This window comes from Salmo salar, chromosome ssa22, assembly GCF_905237065.1.
Source record: "Salmo salar chromosome ssa22, Ssal_v3.1, whole genome shotgun sequence".
NCBI lineage: Eukaryota > Metazoa > Chordata > Actinopteri > Salmoniformes > Salmonidae > Salmo > Salmo salar.
In genome coordinates this window covers 51001979-51020635 of record NC_059463.1, presented here as the reverse complement: position 1 = coordinate 51020635, position 18657 = coordinate 51001979, and the positions used below count along the sequence as shown (strand labels likewise).

The 18657-nt window shown below is 41.1% G+C and overlaps 1 protein-coding gene across 2 annotated transcripts in view; it reads left to right on the top strand.

Moving 5' to 3' along the window:
• Nucleotides 1–5486: 5486 nt before the first annotated feature.
• LOC106583668 (cadherin-22) overlaps nucleotides 5487–18657 on the top strand; it is a 260846-nt gene continuing 247675 nt past the window's right edge. For both annotated transcript variants that reach the window (XM_045705651.1, XM_014168135.2), the window contains exon 1: nucleotides 5487–5646. The gene's annotated coding sequence lies outside the window, so the exon portion shown is untranslated. The remainder of the gene's footprint in view (nucleotides 5647–18657) is intronic.

Here is an 18657-nt window from a genome sequence, read left to right as displayed (position 1 = left end):
CAGGTCGCAGTTGTAGATGAGAACTTGTTCTCAACTAGCCTACCTGGTTAAATAAAGGTGAAATAAAAACAATGAAAATAAAAATTGTTTGTGCTCTCTCCTGGTGGTTCCTTTGCTCTATGTTTCTCATTAGTATGAAGATATTTTCTCCCCATCAAAATCATATGTGGCTTTATATTTAAATAGTCCACATGACATTTATGACATTTTTAAATGTATTACAGAAAAACAGTTACGGAGGCAATTGAACAGAGATGAACTCCTGCTGTAGTTGTTTTGACATAATTGTTTACAGAGTAGGTTGCTTGCTGTCAAAATAAACACGATGAAATCTTTTAGGCATTTCGCCGACAGGTTACTCAAAGCTTAATTGCAATAGCCTTTAAGGAAAACGTTGAGAAAGAGTTTGGTAATACTTTAAAAAAATATATATATAATAATAATAATAAAACATAACCCAGAGGGCCAAAATGACACTATCTGCCAGATTGACATTTTGTCTCTGGGTTTCATGTTGTTTTTTTGACGGTTTCTGTGTGGGTTATTTGAGAAGCATTTCCAAACTCTTTCCCTAAGTTTTGACACGGAGTAGGCTACAAGAAGTGGAATGTTAGCTAGAAGACTGGCACCCAAGCTACCACAAAGCATCAACTGTTGTGCTTTGTAGTGTATTTACATGCATTAACATAACATTGGGCTTTGTGACCAGGTGGCCTCTGGTTTATTGTTCCTCTTCCCTTGCCATCAAACAATGACGGTTGACACACGCGCACGCACACACACACACCGACATACAAAGACAATAATGTACAGTGCTATAAAAAATAATCTGAACAGCCAGAAATAACAATGATTATGTTTATTGCGGTTTCACATTCTTCCTACCAAAATGAGAGGATATTATCTCAAGGCAATTTTGAAAAGAATGGGTGCTTTGAGCTTCATGTTGGTAGAGGACCTCTTGTTGTTTAATGATAGTGTTTTTGTATTTTTCTTTGCGTTTCCTGTGCTCCTGCCTTTATTGTAGTATCTATTTGTGTAATTGCTGCAGATCTTGTCATGCAGAGGACCCTTGAAAAAGAGACCTTGGTCTCAATGGGACTCCCTGACTAAAATATATCCAACCTGCCCAACCCTGTAAGTGTGTGATGGAGTGGAAAGTTCTCCCCTACTGGGGCGCAAATTCAAGACCTTCTGCACTGTAACACAATGTACTCAGGAAGCACTGTCAATACCACTGATTCAGAAAAGCCAATGCGTTTCTAAATGTGGGGTGACCCTACCTCAGTACACTACAAGCAGTACATAAAGGCAGTAGCTGAGCGTTTAGCCAACCGCTACACATGCAATCTTCCATGTACAGGAGAATTTGTAAAGTCACTCTGGCCATCTACTCCCAGAGCGCAGAATAACTGATGGATTTAAGAATGCTCAGCCAAACGTTGACAAAAAAACATGTTTAAATTGTTGCCAGCAGCAGTACAGTCACCAACGCTGTGGATAAGTAAAATGGTCAGAGTGAGGTGTTCTCTCATTTGTCTGGAAGTAGCTAGCCAATATTAGCCAGTTAGCATGTGTGCTTGACTGCTGTTGTGAGGTCAGAACGCTCAGATCAACCCTACTCCTTGACCAGAGCGTCCAGTGTGCGCTCTGAACTCTCTGAGAGAGAAACACTACGAAGGCCAGAACGCGCTCATAATTGAACACACTCGTAATCTACAACAGTAACTACAGTACTCACTATGGTAACATATTGTAGACCGTACCCCTATTTGGCCTAAATATCAATCTGACCACCGGTATCCAGTATTATGTCAATAGTGGTTTGGCCATCAACGGATTACAGTGCTCTGTTAAAGACTTTTTGATTTGTATTTTGTTCTGTTTCTAGCCATGATTGATCCCCTTGTTGTTTGTCTTTCACTATAGCTGCTACTGTTTGGTTCTCATTACAAGCATGAGGGATTGGCACTGCCACTGTTTCAACACCTCACTGAGGAAAACATAATAATATTCAATAGCTATTTCCTTAGGAACTAGTCTAGACTAAGCTAATATAACAAGCTACCATCCCCTGCCTATAAAGGAAGGCATCATTATCACTATCAATATGAGATCCACATACCTGTAGGCTAATGTAACTGAAGATGCCATTTACAATATGCCATCTGTCATATAGCACCATGAATAGGGTTACAAATCTACCGGTTGGCTAATTTACCAAAGTTACTGGAATCTTCTGTAATTTTTGTAATTTATACTTGAATAACTTAATTAGTTTTTTTTTTTCAAAACAATAAACACAACATGAAAAGTGTCCCATGTTTCTGGAGTGGAAAACAAATATCACAGAAATGTTCCATATACACAAAAAGCTTATTTCTCTCAAATTTTGTGTACAAATTTGTTTACATCCCTGTTATTGAGCATTTCTCCTTTGCCAAGATAATCCGTCCACCTGACAGGTGTGGCATATCAAGAAGCTGATTGAACAGGATGATCATTTGCTTTGCTTTATCTTGGCCAGGTCGCAGTTGTAAATGAGAACTTGTTCTCAACTAGCTTACCTGGTTAAATAAAGGTGAAATATATATTTTTTAATTAAACAAGTCTTCTTTGCCTGGGGACAATAAAAGGCCACTAAAATGTTACGTTTTGTCACACAACACAATGCCACAGATGTCTCAAGTTTTGAGGTAGTGCGCAATTGTTACGCTGACTGCAGGAATGTCCACCAGAGCTGTTGCCAGATCATTTTATATTAATTTCTCTACCATAAACAGCCTCCAACATAATTTTGGAGAATTTGGCAGTATGGCCAATCGGCCTCACAACCGCAGACCATGTGTAACCACCCCAGCACAGGGCCTCCCCATCCGGCCTCTTCACCTGCGGGATCATCTGAGACCAGCCACCCGGACAGCTGAGGAAACTGTTGGTTTTCACAACCGAAGAATTACTGCACAAACTGTCAGAAACTGTCTCAGGGAAGCTCATCTGCGTGCTCGTCTTCCTCGCCAGGGTCTTGACCTGACTGCAGTTTGGTGTCATAACTGACTTCACCTTCAACAGCCATTGGTACACTGGAGAAGTGTGCTCTTCACGGATGAATCCCTGTTTCAACTGTACCCGGCAGATGGCAGAAAGCGTGTATGGCGTCGTGTGGGCAAGCAGTTTGCTGATGTCAACGTTGTGAACAAGGTGTCCCATGGTGGCAGTAGGGTTATGGTATGGGCAGGCATAAGCTATGGACAATGAACACAATTGCATTTTGTCGATGGCAATTTGAATGCACAGAGATACCGTGACGAGACCCTGAGGCCCATTGTCGTGCCATTCATCCGCCGCCATCACCTCATGTTTCAGCATGATAATGCACAGCCTCATGTCGCAAGGATCTGTACACAATTCTTGGAAGCGGAAAATGTTCCATTTCTTCCATGGCCTGCATACTTACCAGAAATGTCATCCATTGAGCATGTTTGGGATGCTCTGGATTGATGTGTACGACAGCGTGTTCCAGTTCCCGCCAATATCCAGCAACTTCGCACAGCCATTGAAGAGGAGTGGGACAACAATCCACAAGCCACAATCAACAGCCTGATCAACTCTATGCAAAGGAGATGTGTTGCGCTGCATGAGGGAAATGGTGGTCACACCAGATACTGACTTGTTTTCTGATCCATGCTCCTACCTGATTTCTTTATATGAACTGTAACTCAGTAAAATCTTTGAAATTGTTACGTTGCATTTATTTAAAAAAAATCATTTTATACAGTGCATTTGGAAAGTATTCAGACCCATTGGCTTTGCCAACATTGTGTTATGTTACAGCATTATTTTAAAATGGATTAATCAATCAACACACAATACCCCATAATGACGAAGCAAAAACAGTTTAAAAAAAAATCTTTGCAAATGTATAAAAAAACTAAAACCAATACCTTATTTACATAAGTATTCAGACCCTTTGCAATGAGACTCAAAATTGAGCTCAGGTGCATCCTGTTTCCATTGATCATCCTTGATGTTTCTACAACTTGATTGGAGTTCACTTGTTGTAAATTCAACTGATTGGACATGATTTGGATAGACACACACCTGTCTATTTAAGGTCCCACAGTTGACAGTGCATTTCAGAGCAAAAACCAGCCATGAGGTCAAAGGAATTGTCCGTAGAGCTCTGAGACAGGATTGTGTCAAGCAAAGATCTGGGGAAGGGTTCCAAAAAATGTATGCAGCATTGAAGGTCCCCAAGAACACAGTGGCCTCCATCATTCTTAAATGGAAGAAGTTTGTACTGACCAAAACTCTTTCTAGATCTGGCCGCCAGGCCAAACTGAGCAATTAGGGGAGAAGGGCCTTAGTCAGGGAGGTGACCAAGAACCCAGTGGTCACTCTGACAGAGCTCCAGAGTTCCTCTGTGGAGATGGGAGAACCTTCCAGAAGGACAACCATCTCTGCAGAACTCTACCAACCAGGCCATGGTAGAGTGGCCAGACTGGAGCCACTCCTCAGTAAAAGGCACATGACAGCCCGCCCTACCAAGATTGAACTCTTTGGCCTGAATGCCAAGCGTCACGTCTGGAGGAAACCTGTCACCATCCCTACGGTGAAGCTTGGTGGTGGCAGCATCATCGAGAGAAAGTTGAACGGAGCAAAGTACAGAGAGATCCTTGATGAAAGCCTGCTCTGGAGTGCTCAGGACCTCAGACTGGGACGAAGGTTCACCTTCCAACAGGACAACGACCCTAAGCACACAGCCAAGACAAGGCAGGAGTGGCTTCGGGACAAGTCTCTGAATGTCCTTGAGTGGCCCAGCCAGAGCACAGACTTGAACCCAATCGAACATCGCTGGAGAGACCTGAAAATAGCTGTGCAGCGACTCTCCTCATCCAACCTGACAGAGCTTAAGAGGATCTGCAGAGAAGAAACCCAAATTCAGGTGTGCCAAGCTTGCAGCGTCATACCCAAGACTCGAGGCTGTAGTCACTGCCAAAGGTGCTTCAACAAAGTACTGAGTAAAGGGTCTGAATAGTTATTTCAATTTGGTATTTGTTTTATTTTTAATACAATAAAAATATATATGTGTTTGTGTGTTTTTGCTTTGCCAGTGTGTGTAGATTGATGAGGGGAAAAAATAATTTAATCCATTTTAGAATAAGGCTGTAACGTAACAGAATATGGAAAAAGTCAATGGGTCTAAATACTTTCCAAACTGTACATATATCTTTTTTTACACTATTTATTTTACTAGGTCAATATGTCTTTGTTGAAAATGTTTTGGCTCCAAACTGGTGGCATTTATGAAAAAAGGGGGTGAATGGTTTATATAATGCAGCAAGGCTTAATCTCACTACTCTCAACGCTCTCTCCCTCACTTTCATTTATAAATTCTCTCCATCACCACAAGGGGCTTTCCTAACCGTGCAGTGTGTTTCTGTCCTGTCAAAAAGAAGACTCCAATAAAAGCGTGGTGGCAGGGAGGATGAGCGTAGCTGCGCTTCAGACTAACCGCCGCCGTTGCTGCTGCTGCTGCTGCTGCTCATAGAGGATCATACCTTTTGGAAAAACTGCAAGTCGGATAGACAAGACCAGTCTCTCCAACTTGCTAACCGAGTCTTTGACATTCTCCCACGTAAAAAGGTACGAGCATATTGTTTAGTCTAGTTTTGCATTTATTTGGACATGTATAAACCGGCTGTATGAGCGACTTCTTTCCGCGCTCGTTTCCGTCTTCAATATCGTAGTTCAAGCGGAATGAGAGGAACTAGAATTGAAAACTGGAGAGTTTTGTATGGCAACCGACGGGAGAATGCCTTGCCAGTTCTCATGGATATGCTCCCATTAGTGATGGGCGATTAACGATGCAATTAGGCTAAATCGAAGATCGAACTTGTTGCCATTTTGCATCACTACACTGATGAAGGCGGATAGATATCTCAAGTGAAAGAACTATTGACCGTACGTAATGTTCTGTCCATCTCGTGCATTATGGAAATCATCGGTTCACAGTCAACTTGTTTGCAGCTTGTTTTAAATCTAATTATGTCAGAAGATATTTTAAATGATCTGAATAAAAAAAAAAGGCATAATGGGTTGCGCAATATGTGTATTTGGTCTGGAGGTCTATGATTGGTCACTGAGTTCAGGGAATGAAAGTCTAATAAATAAAATAAAAACTTAAAATGCCAGGCTACTTAAGGAATTGAGGTAGGCTATTGAAAACACATCACTCTAGTATAGTAGCCGAGTCTTGCAGTAGCCTATGCGATTAGATTATTGAATAGATTGATACTATTTTGTCTGCAAACCCAATGTAATCGATGCAGATGGACTCAATGGGACACGCACTGCACATTTTTTTATTTGCGCAACGATAGGTAAGGGGAGAGAACGAAATAAAACACTGTTTGGAGCGACTGTCAGTTCACTGTATATGGGATATTCTTTAGAAATTATAATGAATTGGCATTGTTGGGGGGGGGGCGAGTTTCACACATTCTGAAAACGACTGGAGTTGACACTTGATGCGCAGACTCCTGTGTGCATGGAAGTTGGACGTGTGCGCTAGGCTGAATATTGCATGTCCATATCAAGGCTACCTGTCAAAACGGCATATTCACTTCACGTTTAAGGCTCAATTAGTTGTTAATAATAATACTAATAATAATATTTTTGTATTTATTTTTATCATCATCAATATACCTCCAGTTATAATGTGATGGAACATTTTATGTCTAAAACAGCACATCTCCAGTTATTTGCCTTCTGGGGTTCTTTGTTGGAAATTTCACCCAAAACAGTGACACCAATTTGTATTAGTTAGGTTGTACCATATGGCTTACCGTATGGGTCTTCTATAGCATACATTAGATGAGGTTTTATGTAGGCCTATTCAGTCATACCTTTCTTTATACATTCATATTACATTTTTGCCTTTCTTTTGCCAAGTGTATGTTATGCCAAACTTATGCTGTATAACTCCAGATAGTTAGAAATCAGTAAGTCAGTGATTGAATCCTTTGATAATTTGTATTCCATTGTTCCATGAATGTGCTTGCATATCCTTCAGAAAGTAATGCATTCTAAGGAGAGGTCTGGTCTCAACCACTCTAGAGTTGGTCATTCAGACTGATGATGGTTTTAACCTAATTTGCAATGTTTTGCATTTTCCTTTGGGTAGATGACAAAGATGTATCCACAAACTAATAGTTTTGAAAAAAATGTTTTAGTAGTTTTTAATGAAAAAAAATTTAAACAATGTTTTATTTGTGGTTTATCTACGTCTACAGGTGTAGGATCTTAATTTAACCTATATTGTCACAGCAAAATGATCCTGCAGCAACAGGATTTGATCAGTGGTTAGGCTATTAGCTGGCCAAAAGTAGGCTACATGAAAAGTGCAATACTGTTAATATAGACCAGGATGAATACAGCCTACTACCAAGGGGGAGGAGCAGAATAAAATACTGTCTACTCCCAATAAATCTGATTTGTGACCAGGGGGGGTAGCTAGCCTGTGTACGTTTTACACCTGTTTATTACTGTCTGACCTTGCTGGAGGTCAGAAGTGTCCAAGTTGAATTTTTGGGAGGTTGCTAGTTCTCACAACTAGGCTAGAATCTAATAGGTTGGGGAAACCGAGCGAGAGGGGAGGGCCTCTTTCTTTCACCATCCAATCAATGAGTGTAATTATCCAATTAGGATGCTGATCCACAACAAGAATTAGCAGACTCTGAAAGCCACTAGGGATTGCCCTTGAACCCATATTGACCTAGGTGGCGCATCGGTTTTAGACCTTCACCACGGTAACACTATAGGACGAGGGTGGAACATTTGTGTCTATATTAGAGCCATGGGCTCCCAAGTCATAGACAAATGAATGTTGTCTATGACATCTATTAAACCTGGTCATGCTCATATTTAACCAATAAGGTATATCAGACATTATAAACTGGGTGCATCGATCCCTGAATGCTGATTGGCTGACAGCCGTGGTATATTTAAGCAATAAGGTACGAGGGGGTCTGGTGTATGGCCTATATACCACAGCTAAGGACTGTTCTTACGCATGATGCAACACGGACTGCTAGGACACAGTCCTTAGTCGTGGTATATTGGCCATATATCACAAACCCCGAGGTGGTAAAAATAAATGTTTTGTCATACCCATGGCATACTGTCTGATATACCACAACTTTTAGCCAATCAGCATTCAGGGCTCGAACCACCCAGTTTATAATAGCAATAAGGCACCTCTGGGGTTTGTGGTATATGGCCAATATACCACGGCTAAGGGATTTTCGCAACGTGGAGTGCCTGGATACAGCCCTTAGCCGTGGTATATTGGCCATATACCACAAACCCCAGAGGTGCCTTATTGCTGTTATAAACTGTATACAAACGTAAATAGAGCATTAAAAACAAATGTTTTGCCAAACCCGTGGTATACGGACTGATATACCACGGCTGTCAGCCAATCAGCATTCAGGACTCAAACCACTCAGTTTATAATCTCATATAGACCAGGTCTGTTGTAAGCAGTATGCAAATTACAGGGTTTATGCGCTAGTAACCCAGATCTCCCAACTGAATACGTTATGGATTTATGGTGATATGTGTACCTCCACTGAATGCATATCTGGGGGCTCTCGGGGCAGCCTCTTAGCCGATTCTAGGTTCCCCCCAACCCTCAGATAAATCGTTACGATGAAGTAGTCCACCGTTTTGGGTCATTGATTACTGTTTACCGACCCTGGGTATAAACCTCAGCCGAGGGAGGAGGGGGAGATGGATGGAAGGAAGGGGTCGTAAAGATGACAAATAGGGGTTACAAACGAGAGAGGCTTTATGAATCCTATGACTATTAGGCTGTTTAATTGATCTGGGCTCCGTGTGTTCCTTAGTTCATCTGCAGTGCTCCACTCTGCTCCACACCTGCTCCTGTGTCTTTGGCCCGGGACCAGGGGGTGGGTGGGTGGCTCATTCACGCTCTCCGGGTTACAGTCGAACACCTGCTGCCCCAGGAACCAGGCTCGTCTGCCAGGAGGTTGTGGTGACTATCGCTTCTGGGTTGTTTGGCGGAAACTGACACAGATGGGGTGTGACTAAAAGGGACGTGACTGACATGCCAACAAATAACCCTGAACCTTAACGTAACGTAACCAGAACCTTTTAACCAAATCCCTATAGCCCACCAGGCCTCTAGCTACTTGATCTAGAAGGATTGGATAGGCAAAACAATATGGTGGAGACAATGTAGTTTAGCCCTAGCAAATCGAAGACCAAAATGAAGCTACATTATTACTAGCTTGCTTATTTCTATCCAATACTTTCAAATCTACATAAGTGCTTTGGGTGTAGTGGTGAGGGGTCGATTTGAAATTGGGCAATAGTCTATTTCAATGGCATTTACTGTGTTCCAAGATGGTTTAATAACTTTTCAATGTTATTTTATTTACTGTGGATAGAAGACGGTTTAAGATCTGTTCTCATCTGGTGTTGCCTAAAGGACTTGGCAACACAGAGGCAGACTGAAAGTGATCCTTAACAATGAGTGTCCCTAAAATGAGATTTGGTGATGGGACTGTATTTCTTTAAAGTGACTCAGGTACCAAGAACGGACAGTTTGGCTCCAAAACCATTTCAACTGATACTGCGTAGTGTACTGTATGATCCTGAATTTGAAATGGTTTCCAGCAGTGCGCCCCTACTTACGGTTGTTCAAGTTGGAACTTAAATAAATGTAAAAAAAAAAATATATATATATATATATATATTTTTTTTTGTTATATATATATATATATAAATATATATATATATATATATATTTTTTTTACATTTATTTAAGTTCCATTGACATATAAACAAATAAAACACAGAATTGGTCATACTCAATTTACATTGATATCCCCCATAGTTTTTACAATGTGCTGAATTTTCAGTCATAACATAATTGTAATGTAGGAATGTAATGGTGCAAACGTAAAATTCACTTTGTAGCATTTAGACCGTTTTACCAAGATTCTGTGAATCTCTTTGAAGTGCCTTGGCATTCGGCCAATGCTCGTAAGTGCTATAATGATGTTGAGAGCATCAACAAAATAACATGATTTTGCGTTTTTTTGTTGTTGTAATAGTAGGATGTCATGAATTTCCTATGATTATCACCAGGCTCACTGTTTCCTTGGCAATTTAGCTTTTGTGGAGGACATTTGGCCTTTGTCACAGAGCAAAAGACTGAAAATGCATGATTTGCTTGTCTCACTTTACTGGTATTTCCATCTGTAACTGTTAATGATAAAGGAGGCTAAGGATAAAGGTGATTTCCGGTATCTAGGTGTCATAAAAAGGGAGTAAATGGTAAATAGCAGCTTCTACATCTGCATTGCTTGCTGTTTGGGGTTTTAGGCTGAGTTTCTGTATAGCACTTTGACATCTGCTGATGTAAAAAGGGCTTTATAAATAAATGTGATATATGTTCGATATGAATAGCCTATCTATTTTCAGGTTAGGTAAATAAATCAAAAGTCTGTTAGCTTTACTGACGGAAGTAATCACAAGTTCCACTGATTTATTTGTGTCCTACTGTCTGGATTCAGGCACATAAAAATCATTCCCTAAATATTGTGAGTTTAATGCTCAGTGATGGTACACATTTTGTAAAATGAGTAAACTGCAACACACTTCCTAGAGCCATGTATTGATTAGAGAGTCCCACCGCCCATGCAAATCACATGTTTGCTAGCTGTTACCAGTGGTAGTAGGGTAGTTTTATAAGATAGAAAAGCCCTTACCCCCTATACGCCCCCTGGGACAAAACTGCCCAAAGTTTCACATTTGAAGCTTCTGAATAATGCATTAGTGGCACTATCTGGGATGGTAGTGGTGCGTTCATAGTTCCACCTGGTACACACACACAGTCTCCCCCTCTCCACACACACGCTGCTACCACCCCCACACTATCTCCCCCTCTCCATACACACGTACATCCATAAGTTCCTTTGGAAATTGGTAAAGTGGCTAGATAAAGTAGGAGGCCTGCTGTTAGGCTGGTAATCCTCTGGTACTAAGGCCAGAGCCTTGTGCCTATGCTAGCCTAGTGCTGTGAGAGTCACGGCTGCCTTGGCCTCTGTTTACCTCTGGAGACTGCTGGCCAAATAATCGCCTCCAGCTCCAACTCCAGTGCTCTCTGGCCTGACCGCTACAGCACTGCTTGTGACGCAGATGCAGCAGAAAGTCTGAATAGCATTACCATATTTCTGAGTTTTTAGAGGCATAGACAGGATTCATGGTGTGTGCACTGTGTGGTAAAGAAGAAGATGGAGATGGACTCTTGAAGTTTCTAAGATATAACAAATAAAATAAAAAACCTTGCGAGAATTGCCGGGGGTGTCTCAGCCTAGAACGCTACACACCAGAACCTAGATCTCATGGTGTTTCTTCTTGTCAGGCTTGGTACCTTTCTTCAGCAAGGCAATGCATTTCTCCTTCTGAGTCTATAATATCATGAATTTACCTGATCGTTCCTGCTGACCGTAAGGGCATCCTACATGACCAATGACTCTTATCGCAGATTACAGGCAAGAATCGATCAATGCCCAGCTAACAGACTCCATCACCACCTAAAGATGGCAAGTCAATAGTGCTGTGCAGTTCGCAAACTATTTGTTCTTTTTGAATGACTTGAGAGTCATTATTTGTTTTTTAGAGTGACTCATTCATTTTAGTCGTTTGTTTGACTTGCTGGCCGCAATGAATTCTTCAGCAGGACTGAATACGCGCTCCTCGGGCTCAGCTGCTCCAGAGACGTGCTCCGACCAACAGTCTATCATGTGCGTTAGGGCTGGGCGATATACTGTATTTTACTATATACCGATATTGATGCACGAACCGGTTTGAGTTTTTACTTTACCTTCTATAACGGTATTTGAATGTTTGGTTTAAATATAATACGCTGTGTGTAACGTCCATTTTTATAGTTAAATCCTCTACTTGTCATCCCTCTCCGCTCTCTCTCTCCATGCCACTTTCCACACATACCTGGCACCGCCCCCTGTCACTGAAGGAGTGAGCACATTTGTTGCTCAACCAATAGACACTTGCGTTCAGTCTACATGGTCATGCAACAATGTTGTTAACGATGCTGTTTCCGCTTCTATTATAAATTCACAAGCGTTCTTATATCTGCAAACAGCTAGTTTGTCTTTTCTTAGCAAGTTGTGGCTAAATCATGTTAGCTGCTAATCGCTAGTTAGCTGTCTAGCTAGCTAAAATATGTACGGAGTCAGAGCAAACGTAGCTACCAGTGATGGTGTAGGCTTAAATCAGCATGTTTGTACAACAGTATCTTCTAAATCAAAGAGGAATAGGCGAAGCATGAATATGTTAGCTACATGAGGTAGCAAAGAGAAAACATTTAATGTAGCAAAAGATTAGGGTCCCGTAGGAAACACTGACCAACACTTTGGTTCCTAACCTGTCAAAATCACTCATCCTTGGCATTTTCATTTGTTGTCATGTCAAACATCACTGTATTCAAAAGGCAGTCACACATCTGAGTTATCTTTGTTGCAGGTGCATGGTAACAGTTTAATAAGATGAGAAAAAAGAAGAAACCTGCACACTGCTTTTGCTAGGATCAAGACTCTTTCTCAAGCTTTACATATCGGCCTCAAAGATTTGACGAAGGCCTTGAGGCCGATACGTAAAGCTTAATAAAGAGCAGCGATACTAGCAAGAGCAGTGTGCGGGTTTCTTATTTTTTCTCATCTTAAAAAACTCTACTTAAACTGCCCACTATTATATTCTAACTATAGAATTAGAATAAGCATTCTATTTCCACAATTCCAACAGTTTACCCAAGTGTTTTGATCTAAATCACAAGTCGAATTGCAATTGCAATATTTGGTTGACCATATCATGCAGCCCTACGTGGTAGTGTGGAAATAATATCAAATGAGTGCAGGACATGCAGAAATATATGAAAATATATACTTAATTTTTTTGTTAATGTAATTGGACAGTATAAAACAGTCAATGTAGAAAGACCCATTGAAATAACTTAGAATGTATGTGTTGCCACCACTACTCCTTAAGCAAATTTTGAACTTTTATTATTCAAAAACATAAAATACTGTCATACTGTCAAAAGTTAAAAAAATACCGTGCTATCATATTTTGGCCATATCGCCCAGCCCAAATGTACGTGAAAAATATCACTCTGCAGGCAGCATAGAGAATAAAAATACATGTTCGCATGGTGCAAGAATAAATGCAATTTATAAATGCAAGGATGCGTGCTCAGCCCCCTCCTGTACTCCCTGTTCACCCACGACTGCGTGGCCATCGCACGCCTCCAACTCAATCATCAAGTTTGCAGACGATACAACAGTTGTGGGCTTGATTACCAACAACGATGAGACAGCCTACAGGGAGGAGGTGAGGGCACTCTGAGTGTGGCGTCAGGAAAACAACCTCTCACTCAACGTCAACAAAACAAAGGAGATGCTCGTGGATGTCAGGAAACAGCAGAGGGAGCACCCCTCTATCCAAATTGACGTGACAGCAGTGGAGAAGGTGTAAAGTTTTAAGTTCCTCGGCGTACACATCACGGACAAACTGAAATGGTCCACCCACACAGACAGTGTGGTGAAGAAGGCGCAACAGTGCCTCTTCAACCTCAGGAGGCTGAAGAAATGTGTCAACTAAAACCCTCACAAACCTTTACAGGTGCACAATTGAGAGCATCCCGCCGGGCTGTATCACCGCCTGGTACGGCAACTGCACCGCCCTCAACCGCAAGGCTCTCCAGAGGGTGGGGCGGTCTGTACAACGCATCACCAGGGGCAAACTACCTGCCCTCCAGGACACCTACAGCACCTGATGTCAAGGCCAAAAAGATCATCAAGGACAACAACCACCCAAGCCACTGCCTTTTCACCCCTCTAACATCTAGAAGGCGAGGTCAGTACAGGTGCATCAAAGCTGGGACCGGGAGACTGAAAAACAGCTTCTATCTCAAGGCCTTCAGACTGTTAAACAGCCATCACTAACACAGAGAGTCTGCTGCCTACATACAGACTTGAAATCATTGGCCACTTTAATAAATGGATCATTAGTCACTTTAAATAATGCCACTTTAATAATGTTTACATGTCTTACATTACTCATCTCATATGTATATACTGTATTTTATACCATCCAGTGCATCTTGCCTATGCCGCTCGGTCATCGCTCATCCATATATTTATATGTACATATTATTCCATTCCTTTAGATTTGTGTGTATTAGGTAGTTGTTGTGGAATTGTTAGATTACTTGTTAGATATTACTGCACTGTCGGAACTAGAAGCACAAGCATTTCGCTACACTCGCATTAACATCTGCTAACCATGTGTATGTGACCAATAACAATTGATTTGATTAGATTATTGAATGTAATCGATAGACAGTGCTTTGTAGAACCAAAACATTTACCTAAACATTCTGAAACTTTCAAAACATACCTAAACATTCTGAAACTTTCAGAACATACCTAAACATTCGGAAACTTTCAAAACATACCTAAACATTGGGGGATGCTGCAGTTTGCGAACAATATTATGCTAATCTCTCCCTCGTGGCAGTTATGAATTACGCCAAGAGTCGTTCACAATCTGGTCCGGTTGCTTCCGCAACTAAGAGATTGGCAACTAGACCTTGGTTCAAATGAACAATATATCTTATTTGAATGTTTAGCAATCACAAAATAACATTATTTGAAGCACACTTTTATAAGTCTCAGTTACAATACACAGCTCCAATAAGCCCCCTATGGTGAACGACATGCGAATGAGAGGCTTGTAGAATCTTTTTTTTTTCTCCATCTTCTCCGGTAGGGTGCTCTGGACATTACTGAATTAAATGAAGGAAATTGGTTGAAATATTCGTTCTTTTGACTGAATGAGTTGCAAAGATCTGAGTCAGTAAAAAGAGCCGAACTTCCCATCATTACAAGTCGACCGCTCCCACGGATAACAGATAGTATTGGTCGACCGCTCACACGGATAACAGATAGTATTGGTCGACCGCTCACACGGATAACAGATAGTATTGGTCGACCGCTCACACGGATAACAGATAGTATTGGTCGACCGCTCACACGGATAACAGATAGTATTGGTCGACCGCTCACACGGATAACAGATAGTATTGGTCGACCGCTCCCACGGATAACAGATAGTATTGGTCGACCGCTCACACGGATAACAGATAGTATTGGTTGACCGCTCACACGGATAACAGATAGTATTGGTCGACCGCTCACACGGATAACAGATAGTATTGGTCGACCGCTCACACGGATAACAGATAGTATTGGTCGACCGCTCACACGGATAACAGATAGTATTGAATCATTACTCATCCTTTTTATTTGTAATCAACCTTTTATTTTGCTTGCCATTTTTTTGTTTGGGGGTTACAGGTACAATATTCAAACGCATATCAATTCATATTCAGTTCTCAACATATTTTTTGGTTCCATATTTTTAAATGTATATTATTGTAGTACATGTGGGCTGCCAATCTAAAGAAAAACATACAAAATTGAAACCATCATATCACATGATAATAATATTTGTATTTAAAGGGGCAATCAGCAGTTGGCACATTTTGGGACGTATAAATGAATATGTACAGTAACTATTGATTCTTGAAGAATATAACTTATAAATGCCTCACGAACTCAGTGTAACTGTCCTACCCCATCAGAAGCCAAATATACACTTGTTTTGTACATTTTACATTTTAGTCATTTAGCAGACGCTCTTATCCAGAGCGACTTACAGTAGTGAATGCATAGATTTCTTTTACATTTCTTTTTATTTAATTTGTTTCCATACTGGTCCCCCGTGGGAATCGAACCCACAACCCTGGCATTGCAAACACCATGCTCTACCAACTGAGCCACACAGCTTCAAAAACACGGTTAAAACTATAATTTTGATATCATGGATGTCAGTCCTTGTATCCATAGCACTCTCTCTATGAATTTGAGTGGTTACATTGCTCAAGCCCCATCCCTCAGCTTTTTACCAAAACAGGGGCAGGGAGGATCTTTGCTATTGTTTCTACTGCTGACTGCCACTTTAAAGAAAACAACATCCCTTTCCCCATCCAACCACCCGCATCCCTCATCCAAATGATTACTCATCCCTCATCTCAATTGAGGGATTTCTGGAGTACTAGCCAATTGATTGCGTCTATAAAGTAACAACATTGCACTGTGCAATGTTGAAGTCCTGTGCGGTTGACCAACTCGACAGATACGGTGATTTTGTTTTCAGCTTTCAGGCTAGAAATTGTCTCTTGTACAGCTTTACTGTATACTGTAGATCAGCTGTTTAGACAGCCCCTGTGGTCGTCTCTGTTTCTGTCTCTCTTTCACTTTCTCTTTCCCCTGTTTCCCTCCATCTCTTTCTGTCTCTAAAAGAGTTTTCTTTGTCTCCTGCAACATTTGCCCTGCCCAGGGTCTGGCCAGCTCTGACCATCGTTAAGCTGTCATATATAGACATGATCTTGACATATGGAGGCTTAGACTACAGCACAATGTGTGCCTTGGGGTGAGGACTTCTGCTCTGGACTCAATATCAGAAGTCTTTTGGAAAAGAAAGCACAGCTTGTGATACTGTGGCCAATGTTTTTTCATCTCAAGGCAGACAGACATTCAGTGTTACCTCAAGGTCTTACAACCTGACAATAAGATTTTCTCAGTGTTACCTCAAGGTCTTACAACCTGACAATAAGATTTTCTCAGTGTTACCTCAAGGTCTTACAACCTGACAATACGATTTTCTCAGTGTTCTCAGGCGACACTTTCTTTTAAAATTCAAAAAATGCCAAGTGTAGGCGCATAACAATGTGCTATCAATGAGGATTTTATAAAACAAAATAACAAATGGATTTCCGCTGTATGTGTCGTGATGTGCTACAAGTTATGATAACAACAGGAGAGAAAGAGAGAAATCTCTATTGAAATAGAATTTAAAAATGTCTAATCAAGATGGGCAGCACAGGATTTGCTCACTTCAATATTAGATGGTCACAGGTATTATATTTACAGTAGTTCATGCACTAATATAAAAACGCTGTGTGTGGGTGGGTACGAGAGATAGAAAGAGATGGGGTGTGTGTGTGTGTGTGTGTGTGTGTGCGAAAGATGGAGAGAGAGTGTATGTTTTATTTATTTTCCCTTTTGTACTTTAACTATTTGCACATCATTTACACAACACTGTATATAGACATAATATGACATTTGAAATGTCTTTATTCTTTTAACTGTGTAATGTTTACTGTCAATTGTTTTATAATTTATTTCACTTTTGTTTATCTATTTCACTTGCTTAAGCAATGTAAACATGTTTCCCATGCCAATAAAGCCCCTTAAATTGAATTAAAATTGAGTGTGCGTGTGTTTCTTTCCCCACTCGCTGTGGTCAGCCACAGTGTGGGGAGAAAGAGGAGGCTGAATCAGACTGGGCCATTGTGCGTGGGACCGAGCGCAGAGTGCTTCTGTTCTGGATATCTGGAAGGCTGCTAAGTAAACTAGATCATCTGCGTGACAGTGAACAAGGTTAGGAAGCATCTCAGAGCAACGTAGCTTTGAAAAGGCCTGCCTCTGGTGGGCTGCGGATATTCTCTCCATACTGAGAGAGGTGTTGACTAGGCCTGCCTCCCAAATGATACCTTACTACCTAATATAGTGCACTACTTTTGACCACAGTCATATGGGCCCTGGTCAAAAGTAGTGCACTACACCTGGAATAGGGTGCAAAATGTGGGACGCACACTAGGTGGGTGTGAAGGAGATTGTGGCCAAATTTCAAACATTTTAACAGAGACATTTACTTCCTTGCTTCCTATCTGCAGCTAGGCTTGCATCATGACCAAGATCATGTTGTCTTATCTTGGGGTGTTAATGTGTGTTGTAGTAAATCATTGTGTAGTTATGCACGATTATGGTATTGTTAATGGTATTTCTGTGTACATGCATGATAATATGTGGGTGTGTTTTGAGTTTATGCTTAAGCACCCTATTGCTAATGTAAGCATGCATTTATATGCATCCGGTGTTTCACATTTTGTGTGTATGTGTGCGCGTCAGCATTTCTGTGTTCACTGCTGAATCTGCCATATCTGTGTAAAGAAGTTATGATATGACAATGGCACATCTGTTTTTAATGGTGCACAGCCACATGCACACATGAATTTAATCTGGGGACACGTTGGGATTTGTTCTGATGATGCATATCTTTGGGAGATTAAGCCCTCTGCCTGGATTTACAGAGTTTTCTGTCATTCTGCGTGCGCTTCTTTGTTTCTGCAGCATAATGGGCTTTGTAAGTTAATACCCATGAGACACAACACTACTGAGCTGGGATTGTGATATGTCCCAGTTCGAAGTCGCTTCCACTCTGATTGGAACACACAGAACGAGTGGATTTGGCAGAGACATTAATCGCTGCGGTCCTCCTTTCTTTTCTATATTTCCTCTTCTCTTTTTGAGTTTTCACTCAGAGTGATGCCATTCTGATAAGGATCGTTTTGCATAGTCAACATTGGCTTCTAGTGATGGGGTTCTGGTTGACTGATGAAGTCGAGGTCAGTCAGTC